At 51.7% G+C, this 26,985-nt stretch overlaps 1 protein-coding gene across 1 annotated transcript in view; it reads left to right on the top strand.

Moving 5' to 3' along the window:
- The first annotated feature begins 7,218 nt into the window (after nucleotides 1-7,218).
- Nucleotides 7,219-26,985, top strand: part of LOC138468441 (zinc finger protein 271-like) — a 68,716-nt gene continuing 48,949 nt past the window's right edge. The window contains exon 1 of the mRNA XM_069608995.1: nucleotides 7,219-7,426. The gene's annotated coding sequence lies outside the window, so the exon portion shown is untranslated. The remainder of the gene's footprint in view (nucleotides 7,427-26,985) is intronic.

Raw genomic sequence — 26,985 nt, 5'->3', positions numbered from 1 at the left:
GGCAGAAGGTGGACCCAACAGGGCAGACTTCAGTAAGGGACATAGAGAATGTCCAACTCTGGAAGGTCTTCGCCACCAGGCAGAGGCTCAGGCTGAAGGGCAAGAGCCTGGGAAATATAGGTTACACTGGGAAGATGGCCTCTTCTACAGTGAACCAACCGAGTCTGCACCTGGGGACAACAAACGACTTGTAGTACCCCAAGAGAACAGACCACAGTTCTTGCAGTTAGCCCATGAAATTCCTTTGGCTGGTCACTTGAGTTTCAAGAAGACTAAGGAAAGGCTCTCACTCTACTTCTATTGGCCAAAAATTGCGGCCAAAGTAGATAAATACTGCAGGAGCTGCCATACCTGCCAGACTTCTGGTAAGGTTGGCTCCAAGAATGTGGCACCTTTAGTGCCCCTCCCAGTTGCGGGAGTCCCATTTGAGAGAGTAGGGATTGGCATTGTTGGTCCCCTTGATCCTCCAATTTCCTCAGGCAACAGGTTTATACTTGTTGTAGTAGACCTTGCTACTGGGTACCCTGAGGCAATTCCTATGAGGACTGTTACAGCTCTGGTTGTGGCTAAGGCCCTCCTTGGTATTTTTACCAGGGTTGGGTTTCCTAAGGAAGTAATCTCTGACAGGGGGTCAAACATTATGTCCCACTACATGAAAGCCATGTGGACAACCTGCGGAGTTACTTACAAGTTCTCAACCGCATACCACCCTCAAACAAATGGACTGGTTGAAAGGTTCAACAGAACCATGAAGAGCATGATAGGTGCTTTAGAAGATCCCCTTAAAAGAAAGTGGGGCCTTCTACTGCCATGCCTTTTCTTTGCTTATAGAGATGTCCCTCAGGAGGGAGTAGGTTATTCTCCCTTTGAATTTCTTCATGGTCATCCAGTCAGAGGTCTATTGGCCCTGATCAAGGAGGGGTTGGAGAGTGCTCCTTCCCCAAGCCAGTCAGAGTGACTGACTATGTGATAGGTCTCCGACAGAGAATGTCACAAATGATGACAGAAGCAAGTGATAACTTGAAAGCTGGACAAGCATTGGTCAAGCACTGGCATGACCAAAAGGCTAACATGGTTGAGTTATTCAAGATCAGCTAGTTCTCGTTATGATTCCCACAAGGCAGAGGGCCTTGCAAGATAAATGGATGGGACCCTTCAAAGTTGTGGGTAAACCTGGAGAGGTCAACTATCTGGTGGACTTGGGCAACCCCAAGGAGGCTCCAACAGTCTTCCACACCAACAGACTAAAAGCGTATGTCTCCTGACCTGATGTAGGAGCTTTGCTTCTAGCATCATCAGAGGAAGAAGAAGAGAGTGAAGCTCTTCCTGATCTCCTCAGAGGCTTACCTTTAGACGAAAAGATTGAAGGAGTAAATCTCTCTTCGAATCTGACACCTGAGCAACAGGAAGAGTGCAAATCTATGTTGAATCAGTGTGCCTCCCTGTTCTCACTTTCACCAGGCTTGACCCCTTGGGGACAGCATGACATACTCACTGGTGACTGTCTGCCAGTCAAAAGCAGAGGATATCGAATGTCAGAAAATGTAAGAGCCCACATCAAAGGTGAGGTCAACAAGATGCTTGATCTCGGGGTAATATAGCCCTCCACTAGTCCATGGTCTAGCCCAGTTGTGTTAGTACCAAAGGCAGGATCTAAAGAACTTAGATTCTGTGTGGATTACAGAGCTCTTAATGCAGTCACTAAGACTGATGCCCACCCTTTGCCAAGGACAGATGAGTTGGTGGATAGACTTGGTGCAGCCAAGTTCCTCAGCACATTTGACTTGACGTCAGGCTATTGGCAAATAGCCCTGATAGACCATGCCAAGGAGAAAACTGCATTTTCTACCCCAGTTGGCTTATACCGGTTTAAGGTTATGCCTTTTGGATTGAAAAAGGCATCTGCTACGTTTCAAAGGATGGTAAACCAGGTTCTGAATGGGATGGAGGACTTCTGCATGGCATACTTGGATGACATAGCAGTGTTCAGCAATTCCTGGGAGGAACATGTGGACCACCTGAGATATGTTTTGCAGGCTCTTGGAAAAGCCAATCTGACAATCAAGGCAAGTAAATGCCAGATTGGACAGAGTAAAGTGGTCTACCTTGGACATGAGGTAGGAGGTGGAGAAATAAGGCCTTTGCGCAGTAAGATTGAAGCTGTGCAAAATTGGACAACACCTACTACTCAGACCCAGGTGAGAGCCTTCTTAGGTCTCACTGGGTATTACAGGAATTTCATTGAGAACTATGGGTCCACAGCCTCTCCACTGAATGTCATCTCCTCTCCAAAATTCCCTAAAAAGGTTAGGTGGAATGAGGAATGCAATCAGGCCTTTGAAACCCTGAAAAAGCCTCTTTGCCAAGCCCCAGTACTCAGAGCTCCTGACTATCACCAAACTTTCATTGTGCAAACAGATGCTTCAAATGTAGGAATAGGTGCAGTCCTCAATCAACTGGATGGGAAAGGTAGGGAGCACCCCATTTGCTTCATCAGCAGAAAGCTGAAGGATCCTGAGACAAGGTGGGCAACAATCGAAAGAGAATGTTTTGCTATTGTGTGGGCACTGAGGAAGTTTATACCATACTTGTATGGATCTACTTTTGTCATTCAGACTGACCACCAACCCTTGAGATGGTTAATGCAAATGAAAGGGGAAAATCCAAAACTATAGAGATGGTCAATCTGCCTTCAAGGGTGTGATTTCACCATTGAGCACAGGTCAGGGCGTCACCATCAAAATGCTGATGGACTCTCTAGGATGTATGTCATCGACTAGAGGTATGATATGATATGATATGGTATTTGTAACGCGCCTATACACAAGTGTTTCAAGGCGCGACGAGGCAGGGAGGGGGGTACAAGGGGAGACAGAAAACGATCCTACTAGGCCAGGTGTCATTCAGATCGCGCAAGTGCAGGGGTAGGGGAGGGGAAAAGTGCAAGGGGAAGGGGAGGGGGGAAGTGCAGTACAAGGTAAGAGGCGTACGTAATAAATAAATAAATAGGGCCAGCTGGTGGCAAGTGTGAGGTAAGTGCAGAACAAGTGCTGGGGGAGGGGGGGCTGTAGGGATACAGAGACAGACCCGCAGTGCAAAGGGGTTCCAGGGCATCAGTGCAAGTGGAGAGTGGCAGGGCCCAGGACCGAGGCCGTTTAGAGTGGTCCAATTGCAGGATCAGTGCAGCTTCAGTGAAAATTAATTAGCCGCTCAGCAGGGGAGAGGGAGAGGGAAAGCAGAAGCAAAGAGGAAGGTTTTGAGGTGCTTCCGGAACCGGAGATGGTTCTCCTCACGTTTCAGGGAGGCAGGAAGGCTGTTCCAGAGGGAGGCCCCTGCCGCGGAGAGAGATCTACCCCCAGCTCGTTGCTTCGAGAAGCGGCTGACCCTGAGGGAGTTGGAGACGGATGAGCGAAGGGCTCGGGGAGGAACATATTTGGGAAGAGAGAGTTGAAGGTATTTAGGACCAAGGCCCCAGAAGGCCTTGTGGACAATGCAGAGGGTTTTGAACTTTATCCTCGCAGCCACTGGGAGCCAGTGTAGAGATTTCAGTCCTGGAGAGATACGGTCCCTGGGCTTGAGGCCAAGGACAAGTCTCGCAGTTCTGTTCTGGATGAGTTGCAGAGGGCGGAGAGTGGAGGCAGGCAGATTAAGATAGAGGCTGTTACAGTAGTCCAGCTTCGAGAGAACCAGGGCTCGGGAGACAGTGAGCTTCTGGGGGAAGGAGAGGAAGGGAAGAATACCTCTGAGGAGGTGCAGCTGGTAGTGTGACCTCTTGGCGACGTCAGAAATATGAGGAGAGAAGGAGAGTGTGGAGTCGAAGATGACCCCAAGGTTTTTTGCCTTGCAGGTAGGAGCAGGGAGGGGGCCAAGGGAGGCAGGCCAGAGAGCTACAGGGAAGGAGGGAGTGGGAGTACCGATGAGTAGAATCTCAGTCTTACTGGCATTAAGGCAGAGGTCATTGGCGGCACACCATTCTTGGATAGCAGACAGACAGTCAGAGATGAGGGAAGGAGAGGGGGAGGCTGAGGGTAGCCTGAGGTATGAGGTTCATCCAGGAGTGGATTAAATCCTCCTGTCCCTTAGTCTGGGGGGGCGGAGTGTTAGGGACAATTCTATCTTTAGGCTGAATTTCCTAACCTAGTGAGTCCCCCAGCAGCTTTGCTGGATTTCTGGAGTTGTTTTTTTCCTCCTGCCAAGAGTGAGACTCTTTTTCTCCCACTCTTGGACATGATTCATGGTGTACCTTTGATTGGTAACGTGTTTTATGGGCTATGGGGTCCTTTACTCCATAGGGTCTCATGTGTTTTTCCTATGCATGTTACACAGCACCCTCCGTGCAGTATCACAGGGGTGTCATAGTGACACCCCACCATAGACTCCATACCCTGGGACTGACTACTGTCTCCCAAGGCATGTAAAGTCACCATTGGCTTTACTAGTCCCAAATTATTAACAGAAACCAGTACAAACCATCATATTGTGAACGTACTGGTTGGGGCAATTCGATTGCCCCGGGGTCTGTTAGTCGAGGGGGCACGTCTCCGTCCCCCCTGATCGAGTTTTGGCTGGAGGCAGTGGAAACTACTTTTTATATTCGACCGCAAATATTTTCCTATGGGATTTTCCCATTGTTCGAGGCTGCCAACTTTAATTATTTAATTCTCATAGCCTCGAACATACCGCTGGTTTATTTAATTAATATTAATTCTCTGGTTGGTATTTTTTGCCAAGACTCGATTCTAAAATGGCGTTTGTGTTCTCATCTGTGACTCCAACCCAAGTCGAGCCCTTTGTTCCACTTTTTGGCGGGCTTCTCCACAGAAGCCTCCAAAAGTGGTGCCACTCTGTCTGGGTACCACAGGGGGTGTGGGAGGGGGTTTAGGCACCCTGGACTGAGTTATGTTGGTAACTCAAGTCGCACTCTTGTGTGATTGGCCCAAGTGGTGAGCCGGCCGGCTCACCACTTAGCATGTTTGATTGACAGCTAGGCTGAGTGAATGGGGGTATGCTGCATAAAAGCAGGGCTTTGGGGACTGGAACTTCAGAAGTCGCCACAGGACCTGAGAATCCGATGAGGGAGAAGCTGAGCCGACCTACCACGACGACACCACCGATGGAGCCCTGCAGAACCGACTCACCACTTCCCGACGACAGAGAAGATCTCCCGGCTGGAGAGGCTTCTTCCCCTGACTGGTGGGCACAACCAGTTTTCCTTTCTTTCTTTGCACCCCAGCCCGGTTTGTGGTCGAACTGCCCGTGCCAAGCACCCCGGCAGCCGGATAGCCACTCACCACTGAACCACGATTCACCGGTCCGCTCCTTGTACCTGAGAAACTCTGCGGCTGGTTTCTTCCCTGGCAGTGCAACAGACTCCTGTCTTCCTCCACGACGAGATCCTCTCTTCCCCCGGACGAAGCACCAACTTGCATCCGCTGCCAGGAACAACTGCCCCCGCTGGAGCGTTCTCACCACTTTAAGGTACCGTGTCCGCCAGGCCTCCCTTTCTAAAGATTGTAACAAGGTAATAATAACTCCTTAACCTTCTGGACTGGGCTGGCCGCCTTGACCCTCTAACTGGTCCCTTTCTTTGGTCCAACGCCTTTTTGAACCTTTACAAGACTTGTGCACTGCAACCGTGTGACTTTGGACACATTTCGTTTGGATCCTCTGAAAGTGGATCCGACCTCTTGAACTCTCACTTCACAGTTTTACTCTGCCATCCTCTTTTGTTATGTTCTGGAAAAAGTGTTGGGATCTGTTTCAATGTGTTCCCTACTCTTCTCTCCCTTTTTAAAATGGATTATTAGAGTGCCATCTACATTAAGCGCTCACCGCTGTCTGAAAATAAGTGGGGCTTTACTTAAGACTTGTCTAATATTCTTCTAAGGGAGTGTATATCTTTTAGTGACCGTGTTTTTGAATTGCTTACTATTAGTGTCTGTGTGTTTTCCTAGATGTGGTTTTAAATAAATAATTATAACTCTTTTACACCAAGCCCTGGTCAGTGTTTACTTGTTCTATTGTGTGCTCTTGACCTATTGTGTATACTCTGTATACTGCCTAACTCTTCTTGAGGGAAGGCTGACTGCTCAGCCACAGCTACCAAGTGAATCTGTGTGGTACAGACTGCTACCAAGTGGGTTTACTGCCAAACACCTGTAGTCCTAAATCTTTTGCAGTGGTCCCAGAGGGAACTACACAGGTTTCTGCCTAACAGGACCTGCTATACAGTGGCTCCTGTGCTGGAGAGGTAAGGGTACAGAGACTTGTAGGGGGTTGTTTATGAGTCCCCAGTGGGGCCTGCTATGCAGTGGCTCCTGTGCTGGAGAGGTAAGGGTACAGAGACTTGTAGGGGGTTATTTATGAGGCTTCAGTGGGATGTGCTATGCAGTGGCTCCTGTGCTGGAGAGGTAAGGGTACAGAGACTTGTAGGGGGTTATTTATGGGTCCCCAGTGGGGCCTGCTATGCTGTGGCTCCTGTGCTGGAGAGGTAAGGGTACAGAGACTTGTATGGGGTTTGGGGTTGGGGGGTGACAGTGCTGCCCCCCTGGACAGGATGAAGCATGATCGTGATGCCTGAAATGAGGGCAATAGAACCGGTATTATGTGGCAAGCAAGAGGCTGGAGGACACCTCTATTTAGAGAGCGGTGGACTAGGAAACTAGAGTTCTATTCCCACCCTGGGTCACCTCAGCCCTTCATCCTTCCGAACCCGATAAAATGAGTACCAGTGTCCCTGGGTAGTACTAATTGTGCCTACATGAGTGCTTAGAAGTCTACACCAAGACATGAAGCGCTCTATAAATTGAAGGCCATACTTGGTAGGCATGTTGCCATACCACTCAACCTTTTAATTCCCCGGGGAGGGTGAAAAGGGAGAATCTTGGTTTGGACGTGTGACAGCCCAGTGACATGAGCGGCAGGTAAGTGGCTCAGTGGGTGAATTCATTCACTCCAGGGTGGGTGACAGCTGGGAGGGGCTCCCTGGGCGAGTGCAGCCTCTCAGCCCTGAGTGGGAACTGGGAATAAGTCCATAGTCAGAAGGCGAGCACAGCTTTGGGTTCGGAAGAGTTAATGGGAGGCGGGCACTGCCGCCCTCGTGGGTAAGGAGGGACATGATGTGGATGGGGGCTGGGGCTGGGGGGCAATTTAAAGGTCTCTGAATTGTGAAGGTGATTCCCCATTTCCCCATCAAGGCTGAGATGCTGCCGGGAGATGGGAGCCCCGCTCAGAGGTTATCCTCCATTCCTACTCTCCGAATTCCTTTGGGGCTCTCGGTTACTCCCCATTTCCGCCCCTCCTCAGCTGCCTCTCCTTCTCGGAGCCCCTTCCTTTGTGCTTTCAGGAGAGGCCATGGCAGGAACTATTCCGCATTCCTGGGGTGTCTGTCTCCTTTACAGTCTCGGCTGATCAGGACCCCGTTCAGGTAGGACCCCCCCCCCCCCTCGAAATCAGAGCGCCCCAGCCAATGAGATCAGAGGGACTGTAGGTGAACTTAACGCCCAGGGACGTGTATGTTGCAGTCGGTGCAGGAAGTTGATAAACACTAGTGCTGCTGTGGCTGCATCTAAAAGGGGGGAGGGTCCAGGGCTGGGGTGTGGAAGGGGGGCATGACGGGGGTTTGCGATCCTTAGGTGCTTGTGTTGCATGAAAGCTTCACTAGACAATGCCTGAATAACACAAAATGCCACTCCTTTCATCTATCTTTGGCGGCCCAACTATGCATGCAAATCAAATAACGTCTCTTTACAGGACACCTAGGAGCTTGTTGTGCTCCGGGGGTAATGTTAATGACCGGTGTAAGAGCCCTGCACTCCGGGGGTAATGTTAATGACCGGTGTAAGAGCTCTGCACTCCGGGGGTAATGTTAATGACCGGTGTAAGAGCTCTGCACTCCGGGGGTAATGTTAATGACCGGTGTAAAAGCCCTGCTTAAGGCTTTCACACCTTCTCTGGTGGGGGGGTAACATTTATGACCGGTGTAAAAGCACTGCATATGGCTTTCACACCTTCTCTGGGGGTAACGTTAATGACTGATGTAAAAGCCCTGCACTCCGGGGGTAACGTTAATGACCGGTGTAAAAGCCCTGTGTAAGGCTTTCACACCTTCTCTGGGGGTAACGTTAATGACTGATGTAAAAGCCCTGCACTCCGGGGGTAACGTTAATGACCGGTGTAAAAGCCCTGTGTAAGGCTTTCACACCTTCTCTGGGGGTAACGTTAATGACTGGGGTAAAAGCCCTGCACTCCGGGGGTAACGTTAATGACCGGTGTAAAAGCCCTGCACTCCGGGGGTAATGTTAATGACTGGTGTAAAATCCCTGCACTCCGGGGGTAATGTTAATGACCGGTGTAAAAGCCCTGCACTCCAGGGGTAATGTTAATGACCGGTGTAAAAGCCCTGCACTCTGTGGGTAATGTTAATGACTGGTGTTAAAGCCCTGCACTCCGGTGGTAATGTTAATGACCGGTGTAAACGCCCTGTGCTCCGGGGGTAATGTTAATGACCGGTGTAAAAGCCCTGTACTCTGGGGGTAACGTTAATGACAGGTGTAAAAGCCCTGTGTACGGCTTTTATACCTTCTCTGGGGGTAACGTTAATGACTGGTGTAAAAGCCCTGCATAAGGATTTTGCTCCATTTCTGGGGGTAACGTAAATGACCGGTGTAAAAGTCCTGCGTAAGTCTTTTGCACCTTCTCCAGGGGTAACGTTAATGTCTGGTGTGAAAGCCCTACGTAAGGATTTTGCTCCTTCTCTGGGGGTAACATTAATGACCGGTGTAAAAGCCCTGTGTAAGGCTTTTATACCTTCTCTGTGGGTGACGTTAATGACCGGTGTAAAAGCCCTGTGTAAGGCTTTTGCACCTTTTCTGGGGGTAACGTTAATGACCAGTGTAAAAGCCGTGCGTAAGGCTTATGCTCCTTCCCCGTGGTAACGTTAATGACCGGTGTAAAAGCCCTGCGTAAGGCTTTCACACCTTCTCTGGGGGTGACGTTAATGATGAGTGTAAAAGCCCTGCGTAAGGCTTTTGCTCCTTCTCTGGGGGTAACTTTAATGACCAGTGTGAAAGCTCTGCGTAAGGCTTCCACACCTTCTCTGGGGGTGATGTTAATGACCAGTGTAAAAGCCCTGCGTAAGGCTTTTGCTCCTTCTCTGGGGGTAATGTTAATGACCGGTGTAAAAGCCCTGCTTAAGGCTTTCACACCTTCTCTGGTGGGGGGGTAACGTTTATGACCGGTGTAAAAGCACTGCGTATGGCTTTCACACCTTCTCTGGGGGTAACGTTAATGACTGATGTAAAAGCCCTGCACTCCGGGGGTAACGTTAATGACCGGTGTAAAAGCCCTGTGTAAGGCTTTCACACCTTCTCTGGGGGTAACGTTAATGACTGGGGTAAAAGCCCTGCACTCCGGGGGTAACGTTAATGACCGGTGTAAAAGCCCTGCACTCCGGGGGTAATGTTAATGACTGGTGTAAAATCCCTGCACTCCGGGGGTAATGTTAATGACCGGTGTAAAAGCCCTGCACTCCAGGGGTAATGTTAATGACCGGTGTAAAAGCCCTGCACTCTGTGGGTAATGTTAATGACTGGTGTTAAAGCCCTGCACTCCGGTGGTAATGTTAATGACCGGTGTAAACGCCCTGTGCTCCGGGGGTAATGTTAATGACCGGTGTAAAAGCCCTGTACTCTGGGGGTAACGTTAATGACAGGTGTAAAAGCCCTGTGTACGGCTTTTATACCTTCTCTGGGGGTAACGTTAATGACTGGTGTAAAAGCCCTGCATAAGGATTTTGCTCCATTTCTGGGGGTAACGTAAATGACCGGTGTAAAAGTCCTGCGTAAGTCTTTTGCACCTTCTCCAGGGGTAACGTTAATGTCTGGTGTGAAAGCCCTACGTAAGGATTTTGCTCCTTCTCTGGGGGTAACATTAATGACCGGTGTAAAAGCCCTGTGTAAGGCTTTTATACCTTCTCTGTGGGTGACGTTAATGACCGGTGTAAAAGCCCTGTGTAAGGCTTTTGCACCTTTTCTGGGGGTAACGTTAATGACCAGTGTAAAAGCCGTGCGTAAGGCTTATGCTCCTTCCCCGTGGTAACGTTAATGACCGGTGTAAAAGCCCTGCGTAAGGCTTTCACACCTTCTCTGGGGGTGACGTTAATGATGAGTGTAAAAGCCCTGCGTAAGGCTTTTGCTCCTTCTCTGGGGGTAACTTTAATGACCAGTGTGAAAGCTCTGCGTAAGGCTTTCACACCTTCTCTGGGGGTGATGTTAATGACCAGTGTAAAAGCCCTGCGTAAGGCTTTTGCTCCTTCTCTGGGGGTAATGTTAATGACCGGTGTAAAAGCCCTGCTTAAGGCTTTCACACCTTCTCTGGTGGGGGGGTAACGTTTATGACCGGTGTAAAAGCACTGCGTATGGCTTTCACACCTTCTCTGGGGGTAACGTTAATGACTGATGTAAAAGCCCTGCACTCCGGGGGTAACGTTAATGACCGGTGTAAAAGCCCTGTGTAAGGCTTTCACACCTTCTCTGGGGGTAACGTTAATGACTGGGGTAAAAGCCCTGCACTCCGGGGGTAACGTTAATGACCGGTGTAAAAGCCCTGCACTCCGGGGGTAATGTTAATGACTGGTGTAAAATCCCTGCACTCCGGGGGTAATGTTAATGACCGGTGTAAAAGCCCTGCACTCCAGGGGTAATGTTAATGACCGGTGTAAAAGCCCTGCACTCTGTGGGTAATGTTAATGACTGGTGTTAAAGCCCTGCACTCCGGTGGTAATGTTAATGACCGGTATAAACGCCCTGTGCTCCGGGGGTAATGTTAATGACCGGTGTAAAAGCCCTGTACTCTGGGGGTAACGTTAATGACAGGTGTAAAAGCCCTGCACTCCGGGTGTAACGTTAATGACCGTTGTAAAAGCCCTGCGTAAGGCTTTCACACCTTCTCTGGGGGTGACGTTAATGACGAGTGTAAAAGCCCTGCGTAAGGCTTTTGCTCCTTCTCTGGGGGTAACTTTAATGACCGGTGTGAAAGTCCTGCGTAAGTCTTTTGCACCTTCTCCAGGGGTAACGTTAATGTCTGGTGTGAAAGCCCTACGTAAGGATTTTGCTCCTTCTCTGGGGGTAACATTAATGACCGGTGTAAAAGCCCTGTGTAAGGCTTTTATACCTTCTCTGGGGGTGACGTTAATGACCGGTGTAAAAGCCCTGTGTAAGGCTTTTGCACCTTTTCTGGGGGTAATGGTAATGACCAGTGTAAAAGCCCTGCGTAAGGCTTATGCTCCTTCCCCGTGGTAACGTTAATGACCGGTGTAAAAGCCCTGCGTAAGGCTTTCACACCTTCTCTGGGGGTGACGTTAATGACCAGTGTAAAAGCCCTGCGTAAGGCTTTTGCTCCTTCTCTGGGGGTAACTTTAATGACCGGTGTAAAAGCTCTGCGTAAGGCTTTCACACCTTCTCTGGGGGTGATGTTAATGACCGGTGTAAAAGCCCTGCGTAAGGCTTTCACACCTTCTCTGGGGGTGATGTTAATGACCGGTGTAAAAGCCCTGCGTAAGGCTTTCACACCTTCTCTGGGGGTGACATTAATGATCGGTTTAAAAACCACATATAGGTTAAATAGAAAGGCAGCCAACATGCATCCTTATCTCAGTCCTAGGCAGGTGGACCTCTATATCAGCCAAATACAGGTGAAATAGACAGGGGGGCAACACACATCCTTGCCTCAGTCCTAGATGGGTGGACCCCTATATCAGCCACATACAGGTTAGATAGAAAGGGGGCCAACACATCCTTGCCTCAGTCCTAGGCGGGTGGACCCCTATATCAGCCACATACAGGTGAAATAGACAGGGGGCCAACACACATCCTTGCCCCAGTCCTAGATGGGTGGACCCCTATATCAGCCACATACAGGTTAAATAGAAAGGGGGCCAACACATCCTTGCCTCAGTCCTAGGCGGGTGGACCCCTATATCAGCCACATACAGGTGAAATAGACAGGGGGCCAGCACACATCCTTGCCTCAGTCCTAGGCGGCTGGACTCCTATATCAGCCACATACGGGTTACATAGACAGGAGGCCAGCACACATCCTTGCCTCAGTCCTAGGCGGGTGGACCCCTATATCAGCCACATACAGGTTAAATAGACAGGGGGCCAGCACACATCCTTGCCTCAGTCCTAGGCAGTTGGAGCCATATATCAGCCACATACAGGTGAAATAGACAGGGGGCCAACACACATCCTTGCCTGAGTCCTAGGCGGGTGGACCCCTATATCAGCCACATACAGGTGAAATAGACAGGGGGCCAACACACATCCTTTCCTCAGTCCTAAGCGGGTGGACCCCTATATCAGACACATACAGGTTAAATAGAGAGGGGGCCAGCACACATCCTTGCCTCAGTCCTAAGCAGGTGGATCCCAATATCAGCCACATACAGGTTAAATAGACAGGGGGCCAACATACATCCATGCCTAAGCCCTAGGCAGGTGGACCCTTAAATCAGTTACATAGACAGGGGGCCCGCACACATCCTTTCCTCAGTCCTAGGCCGGGTGGACCCCGATATCAGCCACATACAGGTGAAATAGACAGGGGGCCAGCACACATCCTTGCCTGAGTCCTAGGCTGGTGGACCCCTATTTCAGCCACATACAGGTTAAATAGACAGGGGGCCAACACACATCCTTGCCTCAGTCCTAGGTGGGTGGACCCCTATATCAGCCACATACATGTTAAATGGACAGGGGCCAGCACACATCCTTGCCTCAGTCCTAAGCGGGCGGACCTCTATATCAGCCACATACATGTTAAATGGACAGGGGCCAGCACACATCCTTGCCTCAGTCCTAAGCGGGTGGACCCCTATATCAGCCACATACAGGTTAAATAGACAGGGGGACAACACATATCCTTGCCTCAGTCCTAGGCAGATGGACCCTGATATCAGCCACATGCATGTTAAATAGACAGGGGGCCAGCACACATCCTTGCCTCAGTCCTAGGCAGGTGGACCCCTATATCAGCCACATACAGGTTAAATAGACAGGGGGCCAACACACATCCTTGCCTGAGTCCTAGCAGGTGGACCCCTATATCAGCCACATACAGGTTAAATAGACAGGGGGCCAGCACACATCCTTGCCTCAGTCCTAGGCAGGTGGAGCCATATATCAGCCACATACTGGTTAAATAGACAGGGGACCAGCACACATCCTTGCCTGAGTCCTCGGCAGGTGGACTCCTATGTCAGCCACATACAGGTGAAATAGACAGGGGCCCAGCACACATCCTTGCCTCAGACCTAGGCGGATGGACCCCTATATCAACCGCATACAGGTGAAATAGACAGGAGGACAACACTCATCCTTGCCTCAGTCCTAGGCAGGTGGACCCCTATATCAGCCACATACAGGTTAAATAGACAGGGGGCCAGCACTCATCCTTGCCTCAGTCCTGGGCAGGTTACCCCTATATCAGCCACATACAGGTTAAATAGACAGGGGGCCAGCACACATCCTTGCCTCAGTCCTAGGCAGGTGGGCCCCTATATCAGCTACATACAGGTTAAATAGACAGGGGGCCAGCACACATCCTTGCCTCAGTCCTAGGCAGGTGGACCCTTATATCAGCCAAATACATGTTAAATAGATAGGGGCCCAGCACACATCCTTGCCTCAGTCCTAGGCAGGTGGACCCCTATATCAGCCGCATACAGGTTAAATAGACAGGGGGCCAGCACACATCCTTGCCTCAGTCCTAGGCAGGTGGACCCCTATATCAGCCACATACAGGTTAAATAGACAGAGGGCCAGCACACATCCTTGCCTGAGTCCTAGGCAGGTGGACCCCTATATCAGCCACATACAGGTGAAATAGACAGGGGGCCAGCACACATCCTTGCCAGAGTCCTAGGGGGGTGGACCCCTATATCAGCCACATACAGGTTAAATAGAGAGGGGGCCAACACACATCCTTGCCTCAGTCATAGGCGGGTGGACCCCTATATCAGCCACATACAGGTTAAATAGGAAGGGGGACAGCACGCATCCTTGCCTCGGTCCTAGGCAGGTGGACTCCTATATCAGCCACATACAGGAAAAAAAGCATGGGGCCACCACACATCCTTGCCTGACTCCTAGGCTGGTGGACCCCTATATCAGCCACATACAGGTTAAATAGACAGGGGCCCAGCACACATCCTTGCCTGAGTCCTAGGCAGGTGAACCCCTATGTCAGCCACATACAGGTGAAATAGATCGGGGCCCAGCACACATCCTTGCCTCAGACCTAGGTGGATGGACCCCTATATTAGCCACATACAGGTTAAATAGACAGGGGGCCAGCACACATCCTTGCCTGAGTCCTAGGCAGGTGGACCCCTATATCAGCCCCATACAGGTTAAATAGACAAGGGGCCAACACACATCCTTGCCTGAGTCCTAGGAAGGTGGACCCCTATATCAGCCACATACAGGTTAAATAGACAGGGGGCCAACACACATCCTTGCCTGAGTCCTAGCAGGTGGACTCCTATATCAGCCACATACAGGTTAAATAGACAGGGGGCCAGCACACATCCTTGCCTGAGTCCTAGGCAGGTGGACCCCTAAATCAGCCACATACAGGTGAAATAGACAGAGGGCCAGCACACATCCTTGCCCGAGTCCTAGGGGGGTGGACCCCCATATCAGCCACATACAGGTTAAATAGAGAGGGGGCCAACACACATCCTTGCCTCAGTCCTAGGCAGGTGGACCCCTATATCAGCCACATACAGGTGAAATAGAAAGGGAGCTAACACACATCCTTGCCTCGGTCCTAGGCAGGTGGACTCCTATATCAGCCACATAGAGGTGAAAAAGACAGGTGGCCAACACACATCCTTGCCTGAGTCCTAGGCTGGTGGACCCCTATATCAGCCACACACAGGTGAAATAGACAGGGGCCCAGCACACATCCTTGCCTCAGACCTAGGTGGATGGACCCCTATATCAATCGCATACAGGTGAAATAGACAGAGGGCCAACACACATCCTTGCCCGAGTCCTAGGCAGATGGACCCCTATATCAGCCACATACAGGTTAAATAGACAGGGGCCAGCACACATCCTTGCCTCAGCCCTAGACAGGTGGACCCCTATATCAGCTACATATGGGTGAAATAGACAGGGGGCCAACACACATCCTTGCCTCAGTCCTAGGCAGGTGGACCCTTATATCAGCCACATACAGGTTAAATAGAGAGGGAGCCAACACTCATCCTTGCCTCAGCCCTAGACAGGTGGACCCCTATGTCAGCCACATACAGGTGAAATAAACAGGGGGCCAACACACATCCTTGCCTCAGTCCTAGGCGGGTGGACCCCTATATCAGCCACACACAGGTTAAATAGACAGGGGGCCAACACACATCCTTGCCTCAGTCCTAGGCGGGTGGACCCCTATATCAGCCACATACAGGTTAAATAGACAGTGGGCCAGCACACATCCTTGCCTGAGTCCTAGGCTGGTGGACCCCTATATCAGCCACATACAGGTTAAATAGACAGGGGGCCAGCACACATCCTTGCCTGAGTCCTAGGCTGGTGGACCCCTATATCAGCCCATACAGGTTAAATAGACAGGGGGCCAGCACTCATCCTTGCCTCAGTCCTAGGCAGATGGAATCTTATATCAGCCACAAACAGGTTAAATAGACAGGGGTCAACACACATCCTTGCCTGAGTCCTAGGCTGGTGGACCCCTATATCAGCCACATACAGGTTAAATAGACAGGGGGCCAGCACACATCCTTGCCTGAGTCCTAGGCGGGTGGAACCGTATATCAGCCACACACAGGTTAAATAGAGAGAGGGCCAACACACATCCTTGCCTCAGTCCTAAACGGATGGACCCATATATTAGCCACATACAGGTGAAATAGACAGGGTGCCAGCACTCATCCTTGCCTCAGTCCTAGGCTGGTGGACCCCTATATCAGCCACATACAGTTTAAGTAGACAGGGCGCCAGCACACATCCTTGCCTCGGTCCTAGGCAGGTGGACCCCTATATCAGCCAGATACGGGTTATATAGACAGGGGGCTAGCACACATTCCTGCCTCGGTCCTAGGCAGGTGGACTCCTATATCAGCCGCATACAGGTGAAATAGACAGGGGGCCAACACACATCCTTGCCTCGTTCCTAGGCGGGTGGACCCCTATATCAGCCACATACAGGTGAAATAGACAGGGGGCCAGCACACTTCCTTGCCTGAGTCCTAGGCTGGTGGACCCCTATATCAGCCACATACCGGTTAAATAGACAGGGGGCCAGCACACATCCTTGCCTGAGTCCTAGGCTGGTGGACCCCTATATCAGCCACATACAGGTTAAATAGACAGGGGGCCAACACACATCCTTGCCTCAGTCCTAGGCAGGTGGACCCCTATATCAGCCACATACAGGTGAAATAGATGGGTGGCCAGCACACATCCTTGCCTGAGTCCTAGGCTGATGGACCCCTATATCAGCCACATACAGGTTAAATAGAGAGTGGGCCAACACACATCCTTGCCTGAGTGCTAGGCTGGTGGACCCCTATATCAGCCACATACAGGTTAAATAGACAGTGGGCCAACACACATCCTTGCCTGAGACCTAGGCAGGTGGACCCCTATATCAGCCACATACAGGTTAAATAGACAGGGGGCCAGCACACATCCTTGCCTCAGCCCTAGACAGGTGGACCCCTATATCAGCCACATATGGGTGAAATAGACAGGGGGCCAACACACATCCTTGCCTCAGCCCTAGACAGGTGGACCCCTATGTCAGCCACATACAGGTGAAATAGACAGGGGGCCAACACACATCCTTGCCTCAGTCCTAGGTGCGTGGACCCTTATATCAGCCACATACAGGTTAAATAGACAGGGAGCCAACACTCATCCTTGCCTCAGCCCTAGACAGGTGGACTCCTATGTCAGCCACATACAGGTGAAATAGACAGAGGGCCAACACACATCCTTGCCCGAGTCCTAGGCAGATGGACCCCTATATCAGCCACATACAGGTTAAATAGACAGGGGCCAGCACACATCCTTGCCTCAGCCCTAGACAGGTGGACCCCTATATCAGCTACATATGGGTGAAATAGACAGGGGGCCAACACACATCCTTGCCTCAGTCCTAGGCAGGTGGACCCTTATATCAGCCACATACAGGTTAAATAGAGAGGGAGCCAACACTCATCCTTGCCTCAGCCCTAGACAGGTGGACCCCTATGTCAGCCACATACAGGTGAAATAAACAGGGGGCCAACACACATCCTTGCCTCAGTCCTAGGCGGGTGGACCCCTATATCAGCCACATACAGGTTAAATAGACAGGGGGCCAACACACATCCTTGCCTCAGTCCTAGGCGGGTGGACCCCTATATCAGCCACATACAGGTTAAATAGACAGTGGGCCAGCACACATCCTTGCCTGAGTCCTAGGCTGGTGGACCCCTATATCAGCCACATACAGGTTAAATAGACAGGGGGCCAGCACACATCCTTGCCTGAGTCCTAGGCTGGTGGACCCCTATATCAGCCACATACAGGTTAAATAGACAGGGGGCCAGCACTCATCCTTGCCTCAGTCCTAGGCAGATGGACCCCTATATCAGCCACAAACAGGTTAAATAGACAGGGGTCAACACACATCCTTGCCTGAGTCCTAGGCGGGTGGAACCGTATATCAGCCACACACGGGTTAAATAGAGAGAGGGCCAACACACATCCTTGCCTCAGTCCTAAACGGATGGACCCCTATATTAGCCACATACAGGTGAAATAGACAGGGTGCCAGCACTCATCCTTGCCTCAGTCCTAGGCTGGTGGACCCCTATATCAGCCACATACAGTTTAAGTAGACAGGGCGCCAGCACACATCCTTGCCTCGGTCCTAGGCAGGTGGACCCCTATATCAGCCAGATACGGGTTATATAGACAGGGAGCTAGCACACATCCTTGCCTCGGTCCTAGGCAGGTGGACTCCTATATCAGCCGCATACAGGTGAAATAGACAGGGGGCCAACACACATCCTTGCCTCGTTCCTAGGCGGGTGGACCCCTATATCAGCCACATACAGGTGAAATAGACAGGGGGCCAGCACACTTCCTTGCCTGAGTCCTAGGCTGGTGGACCCCTATATCAGCCACATACCGGTTAAATAGACAGGGGGCCAGCACACATCCTTGCCTGAGTCCTAGGCTGGTGGACCCCTATATCAGCCACATACAGGTTAAATAGACAGGGGGCCAACACACATCCTTGCCTCAGTCCTAGGCAGGTGGACCCCTATATCAGCCACATACAGGTGAAATAGATGGGTGGCCAGCACACATCCTTGCCTGAGTCCTAGGCTGATGGACCCCTATATCAGCCACATACAGGTTAAATAGAGAGTGGGCCAACACACATCCTTGCCTGAGTGCTAGGCTGGTGGACCCCTATATCAGCCACATACAGGTTAAATAGACAGTGGGCCAACACACATCCTTGCCTGAGACCTAGGCAGGTGGACCCCTATATCAGCCACATACAGGTTAAATAGACAGGGGGCCAGCACACATCCTTGCCTCAGCCCTAGACAGGTGGACCCCTATATCAGCCACATATGGGTGAAATAGACAGGGGGCCAACACACATCCTTGCCTCAGCCCTAGACAGGTGGACCCCTATGTCAGCCACATACAGGTGAAATAGACAGGGGGCCAACACACATCCTTGCCTCAGTCCTAGGTGCGTGGACCCTTATATCAGCCACATACAGGTTAAATAGACAGGGAGCCAACACTCATCCTTACCTCAGCCCTAGACAGGTGGACTCCTATGTCAGCCACATACAGGTGAAATAGACAGAGGGCCAACACACATCCTTGCCCGAGTCCTAGGCAGATGGACCCCTATATCAGCCACATACAGGTTAAATAGACAGGGGCCAGCACACATCCTTGCCTCAGCCCTAGACAGGTGGACCCCTATATCAGCTACATATGGGTGAAATAGACAGGGGGCCAACACACATCCTTGCCTCAGTCCTAGGCAGGTGGACCCTTATATCAGCCACATACAGGTTAAATAGAGAGGGAGCCAACACTCATCCTTGCCTCAGCCCTAGACAGGTGGACCCCTATGTCAGCCACATACAGGTGAAATAAACAGGGGGCCAACACACATCCTTGCCTCAGTCAAAGGCGGGTGGACCCCTATATCAGCCACATACAGGTTAAATAGACAGGGGGCCAACACACATCCTTGCCTCAGTCCTAGGCGGGTGGACCCCTATATCAGCCACATACAGGTTAAATAGACAGTGGGCCAGCACACATCCTTGCCTGAGTCCTAGGCTGGTGGACCCCTATATCAGCCACATACAGGTTAAATAGACAGGGGGCCAGCACACATCCTTGCCTGAGTCCTAGGCTGGTGGACCCCTATATCAGCCACATACAGGTTAAATAGACAGGGGGCCAGCACTCATCCTTGCCTCAGTCCTAGGCAGATGGACCCCTATATCAGCCACAAACAGGTTAAATAGACAGGGGTCAACACACATCCTTGCCTGAGTCCTAGGCGGGTGGAACCGTATATCAGCCACACACGGGTTAAATAGAGAGAGGGCCAACACACATCCTTGCCTCAGTCCTAAACGGATGGACCCCTATATTAGCCACATACAGGTGAAATAGACAGGGTGCCAGCACTCATCCTTGCCTCAGTCCTAGGCTGGTGGACCCCTATATCAGCCACATACAGTTTAAGTAGACAGGGCGCCAGCACACATCCTTGCCTCGGTCCTAGGCAGGTGGACCCCTATATCAGCCAGATACGGGTTATATAGACAGGGAGCTAGCACACATCCTTGCCTCGGTCCTAGGCAGGTGGACTCCTATATCAGCCGCATACAGGTGAAATAGACAGGGGGCCAACACACATCCTTGCCTCGTTCCTAGGCGGGTGGACCCCTATATCAGCCACATACAGGTGAAATAGACAGGGGGCCAGCACACTTCCTTGCCTGAGTCCTAGGCTGGTGGACCCCTATATCAGCCACATACCGGTTAAATAGACAGGGGGCCAGCACACATCCTTGCCTGAGTCCTAGGCTGGTGGACCCCTATATCAGCCACATACAGGTTAAATAGACAGGGGGCCAACACACATCCTTGCCTCAGTCCTAGGCAGGTGGACCCCTATATCAGCCACATACAGGTGAAATAGATGGGTGGCCAGCACACATCCTTGCCTGAGTCCTAGGCTGATGGACCCCTATATCAGCCACATACAGGTTAAATAGAGAGTGGGCCAACACACATCCTTGCCCGAGTCCTAGGCAGGTGGACCCCTATATCAGCCACATACAGGTGAAATAGATGGGTGGCCAGCACACATCCTTGCCTGAGTGCTAGGCTGGTGGACCCCTATATCAGCCACATACAGGTTAAATAGACAGTGGGCCAACACACATCCTTGCCTGAGACCTAGGCAGGTGGACCCCTATATCAGCCACATACAGGTTAAATAGACAGGGGGCCAGCACACATCCTTGCCTCAGCCCTAGACAGGTGGACCCCTATATCAGCCACATATGGGTGAAATAGACAGGGGGCCAACACACATCCTTGCCTCAGCCCTAGACAGGTGGACCCCTATGTCAGCCACATACAGGTGAAATAGACAGGGGGCCAACACACATCCTTGCCTCAGTCCTAGGTGCGTGGACCCTTATATCAGCCACATACAGGTTAAATAGACAGGGAGCCAACACTCATCCTTGCCTCAGCATTAGGCAGGTGGACTCCTATGTCAGCCACATACAGGTGAAATAGACAGGGGGCCAACACACATCCTTGCCTCAGTCCTAGGCGGGTGGACCCCTATATCAGACACATACAGGGTAAATAGACAGGGGGCCAGCACACATCCTTGCCTGAGTCCTAGGCTGGTGGACCCCTATATCAGCCACATACAGGTTAAATAGACAGGGGGCCAGCACACATCCTTGCCTGAGTCCTAGGCTGGTGGACCCCTATATCAGCCACATACAGGTTAAATAGACAGGGGGCCAGCACTCATCCTTGCCTCAGTCATAGGCAGATGGACCCCTATATCAGCCACAAACAGGTTAAATAGACAGGGTTCAACACACATCCTTGCCTGAGTCCTAGGCTGGTGGACCCCTATATCAGCCACATACAGGTAAAATAGACAGGGGGCCAGCACACATCCTTGCCTGAGTCCTAGGCGGGTGGAACCCTATATCAGCCACACACAGGTTAAATAGAGAGAGGGCCAGCACTCATCCTTGCCTCAGTCCTAGGCTGGTGGACCCCTATATCAGCCACATACAGGTTAAATAGACAGGGCGCCAGCACACATCCTTGCCTCGGTCCTAGGCAGGTGGACCCCTATATCAGCCACATACGGGTTATATAGACAGGGGGCCAGCACACATCCTTGCCTCGGTCCTAGGCAGGTGGACTCCTATATCAGCCGCATACAGGTGAAATAGACAGGGGGCCAACACAAATCCTTGCCTCGTTCCTAGGCGGGTGGACCCCTATATCAGCCACATACAGGTGAAATAGACAGGGGGCCAGCACACTTCCTTGCCTGAGTCCGAGGCTGGTGGACCCCTATATCAGCCACATACCGGTTAAATAGACAGGGGGCCAGCACACATCCTTGCCTGAGTCCTAGGCTGGTGGACCCCTATATCAGCCACATACGGGTTATATAGACAGGGGGCCAGCACACATCCTTGCCTCGGTCCTAGGCAGGTGGACTCCTATATCAGCCGCATACAGGTGAAATAGACAGGGGGCCAACACACATCCTTGCCTCGTTCCTAGGCGGGTGGACCCCTATATCAGCCACATACAGGTGAAATAGACAGGGGGCCAGCACACTTCCTTGCCTGAGTCCTAGGCTGGTGGACCCCTATATCAGCCACATACCGGTTAAATAGACAGGGGGCCAGCACACATCCTTGCCTGAGTCCTAGGCTGGTGGACCCCTATATCAGCCACATACAGGTGAAATAGACAGGGGCCCAGCACACATCCTTGCCTCAGTCCTAGGCGGATGGACCCCTATATCAGCCACATACAGGTTAAATATACAGGGGGCCAACACACATCCTTGCCTCAGTCCTAGGCAGGTGGACCCCTATATCAGCCACATACAGGTGAAATAGATGGGTGGCCAGCACACATCCTTGCCTGAGTCCTAGGCTGGTGGACCCCTATATCAGCCACATACAGGTTAAATAGAGAGTGGGCCAACACACATCCTTGCCCGAGTCCTAGGCAGGTGGACCCCTATATCAGCCACATACAGGTTAAATAGACAGGGGCCAGCACACATCCTTGCCTCAGCCCTAGACAGGTGGACTCCTATATCAGCTGCATACAGGTGAAATAGACAGGGGGCCAACACACATCCTTGCCTCGTTCCTAGGTGGGTGGACCCCTATATCAGCCACATACAGGTTAAATAGACAGGGGGCCAGCACACTTCCTTGCCTGAGTCCTTGGCAGATGGACCCCTATATCAGCCAAATACAGGTTAAATAGACAGGGGGCCAACACACGTCCTTGCCTCAGTCCTAGGCAGGTGGACCCCTATATCAGCCACATACAGGTGAAATAGATGGGTGGCCAGCACACATCCTTGCCTGAGTCCTAGGCTGGTGGACCCCTATATCAGCCACATACAGGTTAAATAGACAGTGGGCCAACACACATCCTTGCCTGAGACCTAGGCAGGTGGACCCCTATATCAGCCACATACAGGTTAAATAGACAGGGGTCAACACACATCCTTGCCTGAGTCCTAGGCTGGTGGACCCCTATATCAGCCACATACAGGTTAAATAGACAGGGGGCCAGCACACATCCTTGCCTGAGTCCTAGGCGGGTGGAACCGTATGTCAGCCACATACAGGTGAAATAGACAGGGGGCCAACACACATCCTTGCCTCAGTCCTAGGCGGGTGGACCCTTATATCAGCCACATACAGGTTAAATAGAGAGGGAGCCAACACTCATCCTTGCCTCAGCCCTAGACAGGTGGACTCCTATGTCAGCCACATACAGGTGAAATAGACAGGGGGCCAACACACATCCTTGCCTCATTCCTAGGCGGGTGGACCCCTATATCAGCCACATACAGGTTAAATAGACAGGGGGCCAGCACACATCCTTGCCTGAGTCCTAGGCTGGAGGACCCCTATATCAGCCACATACAGGTTAAATAGACAGGGGGCCAGCACTCATCCTTGCCTCAGTCCTAGGCAGATGGACCCCTATATCAGCCACAAACAGGTTAAATAGACAGGGGTCAACACACATCCTTGCCTGAGTCCTAGGCTGGTGGACCCCTATATCAGCCACATACAGGTGAAATAGATGGGTGACCAGCACACATCCTTGCCTGAGTCCTAGGCTGGTGGACCCCTATATCAGCCACATACAGGTTAAATAGAGAGTGGGCCAACACACATCCTTGCCCGAGTCCTAGGCAGGTGGACCCCTATATCAGCCACATACAGGTTAAATAGACAGGGGCCAGCACACTTCCTTGCCTCAGCCCTAGACAGGTGGACTCCTATATCAGCTGCATACAGGTGAAATAGACAGGGGGCCAACACACATCCTTGCCTCGTTCCTAGGTGGGTGGACCCCTATATCAGCCACATACAGGTTAAATAGACAGGGGGCCACCACACTTCCTTGCCTGAGTCCTAGGCAGATGGACCCCTATATCAGCCAAATACAGGTTAAATAGATAGGGGGCCAACACACGTCCTTGCCTCAGTCCTAGGCAGGTGGACCCCTATATCAGCCACATACAGGTGAAATAGATGGGTGGCCAGCACACATCCTTGCCTGAGTCCTAGGCTGGTGGACCCCTATATCAGCCACATACAGGTTAAATAGACAGTGGGCCAACACACATCCTTGCCTCAGCCCTAGACAGGTGGACCCCTATATCAGCCACATATGGGTGAAATAGACAGGGGGCCAACACACATCCTTGCCTCAGCCCTAGACAGGTGGACCCCTATATCAGCCACATACAGGTGAAATAGACAGGGGGCCAACACACATCCTTGCCTCAGTCCTAGGGGGGTGGACCCCTATATCAGCCACATACAGGTTAAATAGACAGGGGGCCAGCACACATCCTTGCCTCAGCCCTAGACAGGTGGACCCCTATGTCAGCCACATACAGGTGAAATAGACAGGGGGCCAACACCCATCCATGCCTCAGTCCTAGGCGGGTGGACCCCTATATCAGCCACATACAGGATAAATAGACAGGGGGCCAGCACACATCCTTGCCTGAGTCCTAGGCTGGTGGACCCCTATATCAGCCACATACGGGTTATATAGACAGGGGGCCAGCACACATCCTTGCCTCGGTCCTAGGCAGGTGGACTCCTATATCAGCCGCATACAGGTGAAATAGACAGGGGGCCAACACACATCCTTGCCTCGTTCCTAGGCGGGTGGACCCCTATATCAGCCACATACAGGTGAAATAGACAGGGGGCCAGCACACTTCCTTGCCTGAGTCCTAGGCTGGTGGACCCCTATATCAGCCACATACCGGTTAAATAGACAGGGGGCCAGCACACATCCTTGCCTGAGTCCTAGGCTGGTGGACCCCTATATCAGCCACATACAGGTGAAATAGACAGGGGCCCAGCACACATCCTTGCCTCAGTCCTAGGCGGATGGACCCCTATATCAGCCACATACAGGTTAAATATACAGGGGGCCAACACACATCCTTGCCTCAGTCCTAGGCAGGTGGACCCCTATATCAGCCACATACAGGTGAAATAGATGGGTGGCCAGCACACATCCTTGCCTGAGTCCTAGGCTGGTGGACCCCTATATCAGCCACATACAGGTTAAATAGAGAGTGGGCCAACACACATCCTTGCCCGAGTCCTAGGCAGGTGGACCCCTATATCAGCCACATACAGGTTAAATAGACAGGGGCCAGCACACATCCTTGCCTCAGCCCTAGACAGGTGGACTCCTATATCAGCTGCATACAGGTGAAATAGACAGGGGGCCAACACACATCCTTGCCTCGTTCCTAGGTGGGTGGACCCCTATATCAGCCACATACAGGTTAAATAGACAGGGGGCCAGCACACTTCCTTGCCTGAGTCCTTGGCAGATGGACCCCTATATCAGCCAAATACAGGTTAAATAGACAGGGGGCCAACACACGTCCTTGCCTCAGTCCTAGGCAGGTGGACCCCTATATCAGCCACATACAGGTGAAATAGATGGGTGGCCAGCACACATCCTTGCCTGAGTCCTAGGCTGGTGGACCCCTATATCAGCCACATACAGGTTAAATAGACAGTGGGCCAACACACATCATTGCCTGAGACCTAGGCAGGTGGACCCCTATATCAGCCACATACAGGTTAAATAGACAGGGGTCAACACACATCCTTGCCTGAGTCCTAGGCTGGTGGACCCCTATATCAGCCACATACAGGTTAAATAGACAGGGGGCCAGCACACATCCTTGCCTGAGTCCTAGGCGGGTGGAACCGTATGTCAGCCACATACAGGTGAAATAGACAGGGGGCCAACACACATCCTTGCCTGAGACCTAGGCAGGTGGACCCCTATATCAGCCACATACAGGTTAAATAGACAGTGGGCCAACACACATCCTTGCCTGAGACCTAGGCAGGTGGACCCCTATATCAGCCACATAGAGGTTAAATAGACAGGGGTCAACACACATCCTTGCCTGAGTCCTAGGCTGGTGGACCCCTATATCAGCCACATACAGGTTAAATAGACAGGGGGCCAGCACACATCCTTGCCTGAGTCCTAGGCGGGTGGAACCGTATGTCAGCCACATACAGGTGAAATAGACAGGGGGCCAACACACATCCTTGCCTCAGTCCTAGGCGGGTGGACCCTTATATCAGCCACATACAGGTTAAATAGAGAGGGAGCCAACACTCATCCTTGCCTCAGCCCTAGACAGGTGGACTCCTATGTCAGCCACATACAGGTGAAATAGACAGGGGGCCAACACACATCCTTGCCTCATTCCTAGGCGGGTGGACCCCTATATCAGCCACATACAGGTTAAATAGACAGGGGGCCAGCACACATCCTTGCCTGAGTCCTAGGCTGGAGGACCCCTATATCAGCCACATACAGGTTAAATAGACAGGGGGCCAGCACTCATCCTTGCCTCAGTCCTAGGCAGATGGACCCCTATATCAGCCACAAACAGGTTAAATAGACAGGGGTCAACACACATCCTTGCCTGAGTCCTAGGCTGGTGGACCCCTATATCAGCCACATACAGGTTAAATAGACAGGGGGCCAGCACACATCCTTGCCTGAGTCCTAGGCGGGTGGAACCCTATATCAGCCACATACAGGTGAAATAGATGGGTGACCAGCACACATCCTTGCCTGAGTCCTAGGCTGGTGGACCCCTATATCAGCCACATACAGGTTAAATAGAGAGTGGGCCAACACACATCCTTGCCCGAGTCCTAGGCAGGTGGACCCCTATATCAGCCACATACAGGTTAAATAGACAGGGGCCAGCACACTTCCTTGCCTCAGCCCTAGACAGGTGGACTCCTATATCAGCTGCATACAGGTGAAATAGACAGGGGGCCAACACACATCCTTGCCTCGTTCCTAGGTGGGTGGACCCCTATATCAGCCACATACAGGTTAAATAGACAGGGGGCCAGCACACTTCCTTGCCTGAGTCCTAGGCAGATGGACCCCTATATAAGCCAAATACAGGTTAAATAGACAGGGGGCCAACACACGTCCTTGCCTCAGTCCTAGGCAGGTGGACCCCTATATCAGCCACATACAGGTGAAATAGATGGGTGGCCAGCACACATCCTTGCCTGAGTCCTAGGCTGGTGGA

This window comes from Ambystoma mexicanum, chromosome 4q (assembly GCF_040938575.1).
Source record: "Ambystoma mexicanum isolate Mex_15411 chromosome 4q, UKY_AmexF1_1, whole genome shotgun sequence".
NCBI lineage: Eukaryota > Metazoa > Chordata > Amphibia > Caudata > Ambystomatidae > Ambystoma > Ambystoma mexicanum.
Note: the sequence above shows the minus strand (reverse complement) of the source record. Positions and strands in the feature narration are given on the sequence as shown.